The sequence below is a fragment of the Squalius cephalus genome (genome assembly GCF_949319135.1).
Source record: "Squalius cephalus genome assembly, contig: scaffold_104, whole genome shotgun sequence".
Taxonomy (NCBI): domain Eukaryota; kingdom Metazoa; phylum Chordata; class Actinopteri; order Cypriniformes; family Leuciscidae; genus Squalius; species Squalius cephalus.
In genome coordinates, this window is record NW_027645836.1 from 20,165 (window position 1) to 26,629 (window position 6,465).

The window sequence follows — 6,465 nt, forward strand, 5'->3', positions numbered from 1 at the left end:
AATGAATGCATGAATGAGTGTGTGTATAGTTATTTTTAATTAGTGTATATTATATATTAAAACACAGATTCAAAGGACTATTATATTGTACTCCACATAGTTGGACGCACAAGCTGATATTATAAATGTCTTACCTTGTACTTTTTTTTTCATGTTCTCCCACTTCCTAGATGCCTGATGGACAGACACCTTGCCCTCTAGTCCCATCATTTGAATCACTGTTCTGTAACATAGTATGGAAATTAGTTAACTACATTTATATGTAAACAAGTCACAGTAGAAATGAAGAAAGGCACAAATAAGTAGTTTTATATTCTATAATTATCAACAACACTTATTATATAACCTACTCCCATCCACATTTTGCTGCATTTCTCTTCCCTGTAAAGAGACGCTCGTGTCGGCTCCTTAACTGGATAAACTCTACAGTTTGTTCTTTAGACCCTAAGCACACAAACAAACAAACAAACAACACACACACACACACACACACAATGACAAATGTATCTAAGCACTATTTTACAACTACCTAAAATAAAATCACTTTACTTCACAAACTAGCTAAGCTGGCTGCATTCACTGAGGTAAATTATAATCATCAAAGATAGTATAAGTAATATTCACAACAATAACCGTTAAAAATACTGTAACTTGAATAACAATGGCGAAATGTATGAATACTTACACACATACGTAAACTCCTCCATCGTAAGTTATGACCGTTCTGACTGTTGATGACGTGGTGCGCGCAATGACAGTTGGGTGATGTGATGTATCGATGTTCCCTTATTCCCTATGCCGTGCGCAGTGCCCTTCGAACTGAACATGTTCGCTCCCTTCAGATTGGAATCTCACTTAAGATGGCGGAATACCCTGTGAAGTCCACTTCGCAGTCCACTTACGGTCAAATGGAACGCACCTCTAGTCCTTGCGCAGTCTTCACTCAGACGCTCAGTGACTCGCGCAGTCTTCACTCGGACGCGCGCTTCAATCCTTATTAACACTGCACACGTTTGCGGCGCATTACGGGTGCGACACGGCTACCGGAGCTGATCGCGCCCATTCTAGTCAATGCTTGTGTGCATTTCAGAAGTGGCTCTCTGTGCTGCTTCGCTAAAGATAGGCGCCTAGTCTATTTTTGACGGATTCCGCGTCCAAGCCGCACCGTAAATACAAAATAAAAGTCAAAAAAACATTGTCAGATTCAAAATAAACACCCTGTGCAAACTCCAATTGTATTACACACCAATATCCTTGGTAGAAACCATAGACTGTATGAAACTTTTGAATGTATACCATAACATGAATTCTCTTCTCTTTTCCAGTATCAATTGCCATCTGATTATTGTAAGTGAGCAAAGCAGTATATCAAGCAGTATATCAAGCAGTCATCCTGTTTAATCAACCCAGACAGCAAATTAGGTCTTGCCGACGTTGGGGCGCGTGTGCCTGCCCGACATAAAGTGCCTCGGTGAGATGTCTTATGGAGATCGGTAGCTAATCGGCAAGACATCGGGAAGATGGTGGCATTAGAATGATCGCCGACCGTGAGCCAACGTAAACCCGACATGATCGCCGACCATGAGCCAACGTAAACCCGAAATAATTATGACCTATGCGGCGCGATCCCACTAGAGCTGCGAAAAGCATTCAGACGCCTCGCTCCCTTTGACTTAACACTGGAACAGCTGATTTTCGGCTGGATCGCTGAAAACGTTCCAGTGTTAAGTCAAAGGGAGCGAGAGAACGACAGAATGCTTTTCACCACTCTAGTAGGATCCCACCGTTATATTAGGTCTTATTGATTTGTTTAGGTTAACTGCTGTCAGATTGTGTTCTAAGGACACAAGTTTCCTATTGTGTATCAACAACACTCAATAACAGTTTATGTGATGTGTTAATCAAATTTCTTCCCTAACAATTTGACAAGAGCTAGTTGAGAAGGCAGTTTAAATTTAAGTTTAAATTTAAAGTGATTGTTTATGTGTAGGGTGTATTTCATACACAATCTGACAACCTGGGAAATGTCTCAGAAAAAAAGAATGGATCAGTGATTTTAAAATTAAGTTACAGGAGTTTTCCAGGAGAAATAACAAAACAGAAGGGCACCGGGAGATGGACCTTGAAAATTTATTTTTTACTTTGTTTTTGCAAAAGCAGTATCATTTATTTTAACACTCCACAAATCACACATAGAAAACTACAACAAAAATAAGAAATTCCCTCCAAAATAGTTAATAAAATAAGAAAAAGAAAAATCAGTCCAATCAATTATTTCACTTAAGATGCTTGCACGCCCCGCCTTTGCCGCCACCCATTCCTGTCCCTGCTCAGCTGCAGCCAGTTTCTCATGGTCATCTCTACGTCAGCCTCAGTGGAATTTTGTTGGGCAGGATTTCTTAACACAGCACCTAAACAAAAAACAAAAATAAAGCAACAGGGGGAAAAAATAAGACAGTGGCACAAAAGTCTATATCTTCGTTTGATTGTTTCTATAAAGACAATTCAGAAAAGTCAGAGCATTTTACAACAAAAAAAAAACCTTAAAAGACATTTGGTTGAGAATAGTGTGAGGACAGTATATAAATATCGAGAACAACTGATATAAATACAGACACCACATATGGTTTGAATAGTGAAATAAGATTAAAAAAGGTTACAACAAAAAGATGTCCGATATAATGCTCAAAAGTCAACAATTGGGAATTTACATCATTAAAAGAAGTCTTTGAGAAGTCTTTAGTTGTCTTTGAGGTTAATTAAAACACATACTTACTGTACAAAGGCAAAGACGCTGTGTAAAATGGCTCTGAAAAGAGCCTTTGGGGTGTATGTCGCTCCTGTTGAGAAAAAGAAGAAACATGAAAAGGAGTCAAATATATTGCAAATGCCTTTGAGAATTAATATGCACTCAGTTTTAATTTATCTTTATTGACTAAAACAGTATGTTAAGAACATGGCAAATCAGAACTGTAGGATGACTTTTAGATTGATCACTTACAAAAATCTGATGAAAATCGATCACTGAAAAAACAGATAAGACAATTATTTTATTTTGTTTAAGTTACAAAGGTTAATAAAGGCTCTATTTTATGAATGGTGTGTGTCCAAAAAAACACTTACTTCACTTACTATCACTTTACTACTTCATAACCACTACTTTGTCTGACTGTCTGCGCGCTTGTACTGCTAGCTACTAAACTGAGCTCTTTGATTGACAGGTCTACTTTTCACGTTACCATAGAAACGCACAAAAAAAGAGCTGCCTTTAATTTTAAGCATGTCACTTAGACAAAATCATTAAAAATGCCTTCAGAGTGTAAGGGGTTAATATTATAAAAGGACAGATGTCATTTTTGTGTGGAAAAAAGACAGTACGTCAATTTTATGACCGTTTATTAGTTTAACCTGGCTGTTTACCGAACGATTCTCCTCTGAAAGAGAAAAACGAGTTCCCCTCATGTCTAAGATAACTCACTGAAAATATTTAATACGAGAACATATAACAGTCAGTTAATAACAACTAACCAAGTCTAAAAACACACGTTAACGTTAATCCTCCGGCAATTTCTGTCATCCGTTTATCGAAAACATTTCTCAGAAAACTCGACGTTTTTCTAACAAAATAATATTTTTCAATAAAAAAAATAAGTACACAAAACAAAATAAACACATACTGGCCTGAAAATTGTGTGTTTGAAATGGATAAACATACCTGATCACAGGAGAGTCCGTTGAGTAACGTTACCGAGGCGATGCTTCTGTGTAGCCCTGTATGAACTCTATGCTCGTGCCCTGGGTGATGGGACTAGTCAGCGAGTGGAGGAGATGAATCTTGATGTGTGTGGAACTATGGAGGAACTCCTCTCTCTTGAAGAAAAAATTAAAGAGGAGACATTTCGGAATAGAGTGGTATGTTAATAGTGAACTATCAGTGAAATGTCAAAAAAAAAAAAGTGTTAGAATTAAGTTAAACAAGGGACCGTTCGGTATTTATGGAAGGGGCCACCGGAGGAAAATAGGGGAGGGTCATGTCTTTTTATTCTTTGTTGAGGGGAGGGTCATCCAACTTTTTTTAGTCTAGGGGGAGGGTCACCCAACTTTTATATTCATAAAAACAGCAACATTTCAAAGTGGCTTGTTTGGTGCTATTTTTTTCCCATTTAGCTCCATGTTGATCTTGCGTTATCAGCCCCCCTTCGATATCAGATGGGTCTGACCCAACAAAAATCCAGTTTGGCGCTGTTTGACAGTGCGCGCTCACTTCCGTTCGCGCTTAGATAAAGTGCATCATGTCAGAACTGAATGCCAAAGAAATGTTTACCCGGCAAAGCTTTAAAGCACGAGCAATTAATGAACTTGCTAATAAGTGCACAGTGCCCTGTGAGTGTAACACTTCCGCTGCATTAACATGTGATGTGAATGTACGTCGAGTTTTACAGTAGGCTATTGGGACTGAGGCGCCAGAACTGCTGATAGAATGTGCGCTGTAGCGCGATACTACCATATTTTAGTCTCCATTCTTATTTTGTTTCCACGATGTGTAACATGTAGGGCTACCACATCTTTAAATTACTATTAGTATTATTTAAGTTTACATAATAAAATACGTAGACCTACACCACAAAAACTAGTTGAGAATAAATTCGTTAAAAGTGGGCAATTCCAGTGTTATGGACGTGACATTTGCAGTCAAAAAAATATAAATTCTCAGAAAATGCATTTAATACCAATATTTTGAAACGTCTGAAAGGAGTCAAGACATTAGAAAAATATCAGTCTACACATGCGTTTTATATTAGGAAATACACATGTGACGTGACACAACAAATCTTTAACTTTTAGGTGGCAAAATATTTTTTAGTAATTCTATAAATTACACTGTGCAAACCAAAAGATATACCCACCGGATGAATGAACATATTATATTATTTTTATTTTATTTTTCGTGTTTGCATTTATGTAAAAAAAATAAATGTAAAATGTTACGGGCATGACAGTTCTCCATTACGGACATGACTGCTCTCAAAGCAACTTTAAAAATTTCACAGAGACCTCAAACAGAAAGCACAAAGCCTTTCTTTAAAGTGAATTTCGTTTTTCTATTAATTGTATCTTAATTTTAATCAATGTTTCATCTGGATTTAATTATTAAGAAGTAAATATAGTAGAAAATAGACAATCATGACACGGAGGCGCGGGCGAGAGAACTGGACTCGACTCGTCTCATAAATGAACCAAAACTCAGTGGAAGGTACTTGCCTCACAGACCTGAGAAATATATAGAAAGCTTTAAATGTCTACTTTTAAACAGAACAATTCATAACGAAGGGAAACTGACTGCTTTCTGCTTATGAAATGTGCATTTCTCTCTGACGCGTTCTGCGAAGATCGAGACGCATCGTCAACTTCATCTTTGCAGTCGACACAGAAAACACTTGTTTATTAATAAACAATTAAAATGTCTCCTTGCTATATTTGACATATTCATAATCATTACTTTTGCCGGTTCTTTGTGACAGCTTTTAGATGCTTTATTCGCAACGCCACCCACATGTTGAACGAGTCAGACACCGCATCACCGAAAACATGATTTTTTTCAAATCTAAAATCAAAAATCGTGATTCGAACCGAATCGTAGGTTTGGTCTATCGTTACAGCCCTAGTAAGATGAGAAAGCAATTGAATTTATTGTTTAAAAAACAAACAAACAATGGCTATCTGAACATCTTTGCCAAGCACAGAAGTCAATAAATCAATAAATTATCGGGGAGGGTCATGCCTTTTTTCACAATCATTTTGGAGGGTCATAGAAAAATGTATTGCTGGCGAAGGGAGGGTCATGTCTTTTTTGACAACAGATCTCAAAACTCCTCCGGTGGCCCCTTAAATAAAAAACGAACAGTCCCTAACAAAAGTTATTACCATTTTGAAAATGTATACCATCTTGTAGACACACCATTTAAGTCTTGTTGGAGGTCCAAACCCTGGGGAAAACACCCGGCGGGTGATGCGGGCACTGGACTCCTACAGTGTTTGGAAGGAGTTTAGTCTGAAAGGGAAGAAAGGGAAGAGACCATGGACCATGGACCATGGCACTACTACACTTGAACATTATGAAGGTCATAAAAAGTAAGTCCAATATGTTAGTGACACAAAAAACCTGTATTGCCAGTACTTTTTAAACCATTGCTGTATATTTATGGAATTAATTTAATTTTACAGAGGCAGTGATGATGTCCAATCCTAAAATCCAGCAAGCAACAGTGGAGGACATTGTGGCAGACACACTTAAGCATGCTCCAGCAAGGTGCCAGAATGTAAGCTCCTTTTGTGCAGTTTTCTGTAAAATAGTTATTATTAGGGATGTCAATTTTCACAAATTCCCATGATCGGTCTTCGTTTAAATTAACGATCAATTAATAGATTAATACTGCGATATGCGTCTACTGCAGTGGCATAATA

At 37.6% G+C, this 6,465-nt stretch overlaps 1 long non-coding RNA gene across 1 annotated transcript; it reads right to left on the bottom strand.

The window, feature by feature from the left end:
- Positions 1 to 3,795: 3,795 nt before the first annotated feature.
- On the bottom strand, positions 3,796 to 6,210 carry LOC307154143. The gene is made up of 3 exons (XR_013820283.1): positions 6,164 to 6,210; positions 5,926 to 6,052; positions 3,796 to 3,870 (listed from the first exon to the last, which is right to left on the bottom strand). It is a non-coding gene; the product is annotated as an uncharacterized lncRNA (long non-coding RNA).
- Positions 6,211 to 6,465: the final 255 nt, after the last annotated feature.